Here is an 8,491-nt window from a genome sequence, read left to right as displayed (position 1 = left end):
TGCCCAACTAAGGACCCTGCAGCTGCAGCTCGTTTGGAGCAACTCAGACCCACACTGGTCTTACAATACAACATATATTCAGGCCCCCACATTTCCCCCCTTTTCTTTTAACAATTATACAATTACAATACACATACAGTTCCAGCTCTCAGGCTGCCACAGCTCTCGGCTGTCTTAGATACACACATAGAATATATACATATCCCTATACAGTCCCAGCTCTCAGGCTGCCACAGCTCTCGGCTGTCTTAGATACACACATAGAATATATACATATCCCTATACAGTCCCAGCTCTCAGGCTGCCACAGCTCTCGGCTGTCCTTAGATACACACATAAAATATATACATATCCCTATACAGTCCCAGCTCTCAGGCTGCCACAGCTCTCAGCTGTCCTATCTTCTATAGTCCCAGCTCTCTGGCTGATATTCCAAAGTCCCAGCTCTCAGGCTGCCACAGCTCTCGGCTGTCCTTAGATACACACATAAAATATATACATATCCCTATACAGTCCCAGCTCTCAGCTGTCCTATCTTCTATAGTCCCAGCTCTCTGGCTGATATTCCAAAGTCCCAGCTCTCAGGCTGCCACAGCTCTCAGCTGTCCGGGGGATTCCATACCTTCTTTCAATGTTTGGTTGTGCGTTCTTCCTCACACAGGGCACCAGTTGTTGTAATCTTCGCTGCAGCGTTGTTCTCGCCTCTCTGCTGGGGCTCTTCTCCATTCTCTGCAGCACAGTCCTTCATGTCTTCTCAGGGGCTCCTCCTGGGCTCTCGACCCACCCCTATTTATTTCAGTTACCTTCACGAGCTACAGCTGCTGCCCAACTAAGGACCCTGCAGCTGCAGCTCGTTTGGAGCAACTCGGACCCACACAGACCTTACAATACAACATATATTCAGGCCCCCACACAGGACACCTAAATCTTTCAGAGAAGAATAATTTATTGCTTCATTATCAGAAGAAACGTACTTCCCACCTTGCTCAGCCCTGAAGACGCCGTTGGGATTAAGAGGAAGAAGTTGACACTGACAGGACAGAATCCTTTGTTTGAACGGAACTTATGCATCATGTATGAGGTGTATGAATATGCAACAGACTATTGACTTTAAGGGTTAATCCTCTGTTAAAGTGTGTCCTTTTTCATGTGTCCTTTTTCGGGCTTATGCTGCCCAGACATCCATAAGTCCTTGTTTCTATTGTCTCATATTGTCCTAATTCAAATTGTCCAAATTATTATTACTCTAATTGTATTACTATTTTAATAACCATTTTATTACTATTAAACTTTTGAAATTTTTAAAACAAGTGATTGGCGTTTTTCACAATATGTATTATGTTGTATTGATTAGTAGGGCTGTATTAACATTTTAATAGTATGGTAAATGTAGTTTTGCAGTTAAAATGTAACTTGTGTAGTAAAAACAGAAACTATGTCTGTGGGATATTTTTTTAAAGAGAGGAGTGAGGTTCTCGCACCAGATAGCAGCCACAGGACACCTAAATCTTTCAGAGAAAAAGAATTTATCGCTCTCTTATCAGAAGAAATGAAGTTCTTCCCACCTCGCTCAGCCCTGAAGACGCTGTCAGGATTAAGAGGAAGAAGTTGACACGGACCAGACAGAATCCTTTGTTTGAACGGAATTTATGCATCATGTATGAGGTGTATGAATATGCAACAGCTACTGCTTTTAAGGGTTAATCCTCTGTTAATGTGTGTCCTTTTTCGAGCATATTTTGCGCAGAAAGAGGTACCCAGACTGTCCATAACTCTTTGTTCTTATTGTCTCATATTGTCCTAAATCCTAATTGTCCAAATTTTTATAACTCTAATTATACTACTATTTTTATAACCATTTTATTACTATTAAACTTTTAAAATTTTAAAAACAAAGGATTGGCGTTTTTCACAGGGCCAATGGAATAGCTTTGAGGTCAGGAAAGCTGGTGATTAATGTCACCTAGTCTTTACTGTTCATCTGTTTCTTCCTGATCCTTTCTTTACATGCAAATTGAGAAAAAAGAATTTGGATTTTCTGAAGTATATTTTTAAGAGGGTGTCTGGTTTTGATTTGAAGACATGAAGAAGTGGACATTTCATTGGTTGTCTTTGGTAATTTGTTGCAATTTTTTCAAATATATACCTTTAATCTGGACCTGCCCTTTGTTAAACCTTTTCTCTGCTAAATCAGAGATCTTTCTTGGTACCTGGCATTTGGTCATTACAAAACTGTCAAGTCAGCACCCACCTTTGTATGGGTAAGCTAAAGAAATTAAATTCTTTCTGTCTTTAAGACATTTTCTCCTGCTTTCAGGTAATTTTTTTGTGACCTTTTTAATACACTGACACCGGAACAATACACAGAAAAAACACTTTCAATATTGGTGTCACCAGTGCAAAACACAGCAGCAAAGCATCTCCCTTACTTCGCTGTTCAGCATCTCTCATCTCTTCATGAGAAGTTGTCAATGGTCCTTTTCTAATCACAACATCACAGCAAGCACTGGTGTTGAATTACTTGTCCAATACAAGGAACACTCACTGCAGATTAATATCTAATTAGTGCAAAGCAAGGGTAGTGTTACTTAGATCCTTATGATAAGACAGACAAGGGGTAATATAACTGCTTATATTGCTATTTTTCCTAAAGGTTTCTTAAGGTTTTGAAATAACATTAAGACTGCACACTTGAGTACTCAGGGATGGAAGGAAATGTTAAGTAGCTTTTTTTTTTGCCAAAAGTGTTCAATTATTCATCAAAGACTTTTATAGTGTTTTGGGGAAGAGTTAGGGAGGTATTAATTTCCTGCAGATGTGGTCTGGCTATAACCCCCAATGCTGCTCTAGAGGTTTGGTTCCCTCTGCTTCTGAGTTCCTCAAGGGCCAGGAAGGGTGTGGGTCTCACCTCACCTCACCCCTCAAAGGGTCTGATTTTTAGCAGGAGTACCCAGGCACAAGGATCTATGGCAAATAGGTGTATGTTAGTGTCTGAAAATTCTATTTCATTGATAAAGATAATATTACTTGTAATGGCAACTCCAATCTCAGAGCTTTTGTGATGTTAAACAGAAATTTTGTGGAGCACTGAAATACTAATGGTGGTAGCCATGGGGAGAGTGAGAATAAAATTGCATTGTTTTGTTTGGTGTGGGATTTAGGTTGCACACACTGAGTACGGCCTGAAGTCTTATGTGAAAGAAGAGGATAAAATTAAGAGATAACCTCAATTCTGGAACTTTTAAACTCCTGTCTATTTGATTTTGCGGGCTTGATGCAGATTTCTAATGTGATTTGGCAGGTTCTGTGAAAATAACCTCAAGTGTTTCTGCTTTATTGCTTGTCACAGAATATTCAGGCATTTTTTCATTCAGCTGTACCTTCTTCACAGAATCTTTTTTTGCTGCACTGTAGGCCTCTTCTTGCCAGCAAGCATTTCCATTTATTTTTCTATCAGCTTCTTCCCTCAAGATGAACCCCCTGCTAGGACACAAATACAGGCTGTCTAACTAGGCCTTTATGATTTAGCACAAAGTTCCTTCTCTGCAACTGGGGAGCCTCTCTGCTTCCACAGATATACTCACATATGCTTTTTTAAATGTCCACCTAATACTGAAGTTAATACCTGGCAGGGATTCAGAGGATAAAAACCTTTTCATGTGTTTTCAGCCTTAGGCAAAGATTCAAAATCTGGTGGATTTGGTTCACACGCTTTTTCCGTGGCCATCCTTGGCTCCTGTTTCAAGTGAATGAAAACTGGGGCAGAAGGAGAGGATCAGAGAGAGGCGCACCCCACCTCCTGGCTCTGCTGCAGTCATGGAACATGACAAATAATGGAGAAGCTCAAAGCTTTACTGTGAAATGTCTCTACCTGGAATTTCTGACAGAGGTGGGACAAAGTTGCTGTGCCTGGTGTTGTCCATAGGCTCAAGTTTAGGTGTTCCTTGTGTGAAATGCTCCTCCTTTTCCTCCATGTCCTCCTGTAGAGCTGCACATCTACATAATTTAAAAGTCTCCTCCTAGTCCCTGAAGGAATTTCTGCTCTTGATATTTGTTACTGTCTTGTGTACCTCTCAGCAGTAAAATTTCCTTCTCTTTGGATTAAAAATTGGCTTTGTTTGCTAGAAAAGGTTTGTTTCTGTCTCTTGACTGAAAGATTTCTGACTTTGCCTCCTTCACGGTTTACAGACATCTGGTAAATCTTATTTAGTTATGCAGTGTGACAGGTACAAGGGGTTTAGAAAACATGAGTCAGGAGCCACATTTAGCGTTTTATATTTTTAATGACAAAGCTATAGTCTATTTGGTTTCTGATCCTGTAGAAGAGCTGGAATGGTGCTTTTCAATTTTCTGGGAAATAAATGCAATTAAAAAGGCAACAAAAAATTTCAGCTGATGATGCATTTCTAGAATCCAATAGTTTACATTCAAGTCTTTTATTTCCCCTGTCCCCCTGTGAGTGATCAGTTTAAGAGAGCTTTATCTTGTTTGAGTTCTGCTCAGGAACCTCATTTGATCCTATTCCTTGGGAGTTTTGGGCTGTGATTGGTTTTATTTTTCCCTCCTCCTTTTCTCCTTTTTAGTTTTTTTTTTCTCAGTGATTCATTCCAGAATTCCTACTTTATGTTTTTCTAGTAATATAGGACTCTTATTCCATTATATATGGAACTGTTGAATTTATGGTACAGTTACCAGGGCAAATTTGGGACTCCTAAAGCTTAGCCTTCAATCTTGCTATGATCATCAATGCTGTCTTTATGCCTCAGAGGACCCCAGGGGAACATTATATTTTTTGTTTAAATGTATATACATCCTCTTGCTTAAAGCAAGGGAGCATTCATTACTTTGTTCACAATGTTCTTGGAATTTATACCACATGACATGAGGGATGAATATATTTTTTCCATTTTATATTTTCTGTTTGGTTAAGTAGTAGCATTAGTATTTTGAATAAAAATTGAAGAAGAGAAGAATGTCTTCTGGGTCAGGCTCTGGAAAGCTGAATGCAAGGTTCCAAACCAAACTACACTGTCACTCTATAATTTCAGATATTATTTCAAATACTTGTCCTATCTTTTAGCTTTTTAAAAATGTGGTACACAGATCTGGATTTCTTTCTTCATATTTATTCCCCTGTGACAGAGGCAATTTGTTGCATAGCTGAATTGTTGAGACAAGAGACTCTGTCCCACCTATTTCACTTCTCATTTTGTAAACTGGCAAAGATCTGCTCTATGTAGATCAGGCCCTCCCCTACCACAGCCATTTAGTGACATTCATTTGCTATCAGTGACATTTAGAATTTCAGTGTCTGTCTGAAGTCAAACTAGTCACCCTCACCTCCTTTTAAGACCAAGGTAGAGAAATTAGGACAGAAGACCTTGCCAAGATGCCTGTCTGAGAATGGGGAGTGCTGTTCCCTGGAGGTGCATCTTTCCCTTCATAGAGTACTGGTGAACATCAGAGTAACTGAGATTTAGTTCTTTTACCTTCCAGATTCTGGCTTTCTTAAGTGAATCATACTTTATATTCTATGACTGCCTTTACAGTAAGCCCAGGGTAGACTCTGATGAAATAATTCTGAAGATAAAACTGCCTTTGGGTAGCTGGTCACCACAGCAGCAGTTTGGTCTGCCAATCAGCAGTGTGTTTATCTAAATTATAAATGGCTTAAGCTCATAACCATAATATGGGCACTGGAAAAAGTGTGCTTGTTTAGTTAGGAAGTGACAGGGTACTGAGTCCCATAAACCAAATTATGATAGTCATGATCACTGAAGAAGTTTCTCAGACATTTTGAATGAGGGAGTAAGACGAAAGAAAGATCTTACAAAAGAAATGGAAGTATGCTCAATCATTATCTCAGAGATAAATGAATGAAACCACAGTAAGGCAACACCTGACTTAAAAGTGTAAAAATGTGCCTGCAAATAATGTTTATTTAAGGCTGTGGAGAGATCTGGCAGAGTTGACACAGGCATGTGTTGTACCAAAGCAGTTTATGAGTGTAGGACTTTCCTATGCAAGTTGCGCAGGGTACATGCTTCAGCTGGCATGTGTCCTTGGGGAGAGGAGAAGCAAAGTGCCAGCAAATTCAGAGCTTTGGAACTGTGTGTGTCTTTAAGTAATGAGGAATTCCCTCTGCAGTCAGCTCCAGACTTCTGGGAGGCAAGTTCAGCTGGACCACAAGGCCTGGTGAGGAATCCGTGAAGAATCTGGGGGGAATTCCTCTGTCTAAACGTAGACCTCTCATGCATATTGTTCTTCTCTGCGTTGCTCTTCTCTTCTAACACGTGAACATGTTGTTCCATATAAACCATATAAATTGGTTTTCAGGAAAATAATTCCATGCATTAGAAAAGGACTGGATAAATAACTTAAATATGAGAAGCCAGGAGGTGATGAGACTGTTCATAGTTCATAGAAGAGGGTTTCTATGCAATAGCAGGATCATGAGATCTTCAGAGCTGTTCTGATATTCCCAGACTTTGGCCTCATTCTCCCACATGCCACACAGGGAGACAAAGGGTAAGGTGGTGACAGGGCAATAGCTTTTGTTGAGAGATCCCAAAGATATCAATTTGCTAGGAGACTGGGGAAACCTAGAACATTAACAGGTGTTGGAAAACCTCCGCTATAGGTGTCCTTATAAAATGATCTTTCTTCTTGTTATCTTTAGAGTCATTATGAATTGTCGTGTAATTTATTTACTCTTCTGTTGATATACTGGTTTCCATGTCAGTTTATATGTAGAGTGTTTTATTTTGACCAAAATTCTTTCCAAAATTCCAAAGGCCAAATACTTTTCTGGCTTGATACTAATCTGTGCTTGAGTACAGTAGAAGGAGCCTGAGAAACAATAGTGTCATTGAGGGAAAAAAAAAAGTGAACTTGCTGCCTACTTACTACTCAGGAATTCTGTATTACTTGTGTGAATTGTGTTTAGTGATTTCTTTGCATGTAGTTTTGAGTGTTCTTTTTCTTTATTACCTCTCTTGCCACAAAAATATGTAAATGTATTTGTCCCAGAAATGTGTTGGCATATGGATATACTTCTTTGCCAGCCTTTGATGACAGGCTGAGAAGTTTTCTGTGAGGGGTCACCCTATGCATGAATCCAAACTGCAAGGTGGCTGAAATACTGCTTTCCTGTACTTTCAGAGTAAATCCTAAATAATGTAATTGAAAATGGAACGCAGTTTCAGGGGTGCCAGCCTTATCCAGCAGCTCAGCTGTGTGGTGTGTTGGGTTGACCCTTGCTGGATGCCAGACACCCCCCAAAGCCACTCTGTCACTGCCCTCCTCAGCTGGATAGAAAAAGGCTTGTGGTTGAGATAAGGGCAGGGAGAGATCATTCAGCAATTACTATCATGGGCACAACAGACTCAGGAAAATTAGTATAATTTATTACCAGTCAAATCAGACTGGGGCAATGAGAAATAAAAACAAATCTTGAAAACACCTTCCCCTCTTATCTCCCCCTTCCTGGGCTTAACATCACTCCAATTTCTCCACCTTCTCCCCACCAGCAGTGCAGGGAGACAATGAATGGGAGCTGTGGTTAGTCTATCATGTCTCCTCTGTTCCTTCCTCAGCAGGAGGTCTCTTCACAGTCTACCCCTGCTGCTGCCTGAGGTGCTCCCACAGGAGACAGTCCTCCATGACTTTCTCCAGTATGAGCCCTTCCCACAGGTGCAGTCATGCAGGAACAGACTGCTCCAGTGTGGGTCCCTGCAGTCTCACAGGTCCTGCCGGCAGAGCATAGCCTCCTCTCTGCACAGGCCCTGCTGCAGCACAGCCTCCTCTCTGCACAGGTCCTGCCAGGACCTACTTCCCAAAGGATCACAGCCTCCTTCAGGCATCCACCTGCTCTGGTGTGGAGCTCTCCCAGGCTACTGGTGGGTCTCTGGTCCCCTGTAGACCTCCATGGGCTGCAGGGACACAGCTGCCTTACCATGGGCTGCACCAGGGGCTGCAGGGGAGTATCTGCTCTTGTACCTGCAGCACCTCCTGCCCCTCATCTGCACTGACCTTGGTGTTTGCAGGGCTATCCCTCTAACATATTTTCTCTCCTCTCTCTGTCTGCAGTTGCCATTAGGCAGTAATTTCTTTTCCCCTTTTAAATCTGTTATCCCCAAAGTGCTGCCACCTTCACTGATGGGCTCAGCCTTGGCCAGTGGTGGGCCTGTCTTGGAGCCAGCTGGCTTTGGCTCTCTTGGACATGGGGGAAATTTCTAGAAGCTTCTCACAGAAACCACTCCTGTAGCTCCCTATCTGCCAAACTGTGGCATGCAAGGCCAGTGCTTGTGGATGAGGCAGTGCAATCACATCTTGGATAATTGGCATGGTTCATATGCTCAGATTTGCGGCCTGAAAAGTCCTTTGATGGTTCATGGCAGTAGTACCAACACACAGCACAACCCATTTTTCAAGACATAGTGAAACTCTGTAGTAAATAGAAGTCATTCAGGTTACTAATTTGTAAACTGGT

The sequence above is a fragment of the Zonotrichia albicollis genome, chromosome 2 (genome assembly GCF_047830755.1).
Source record: "Zonotrichia albicollis isolate bZonAlb1 chromosome 2, bZonAlb1.hap1, whole genome shotgun sequence".
Classification (NCBI taxonomy): Eukaryota; Metazoa; Chordata; class Aves; order Passeriformes; family Passerellidae; genus Zonotrichia; species Zonotrichia albicollis.
Note: the sequence above shows the minus strand (reverse complement) of the source record.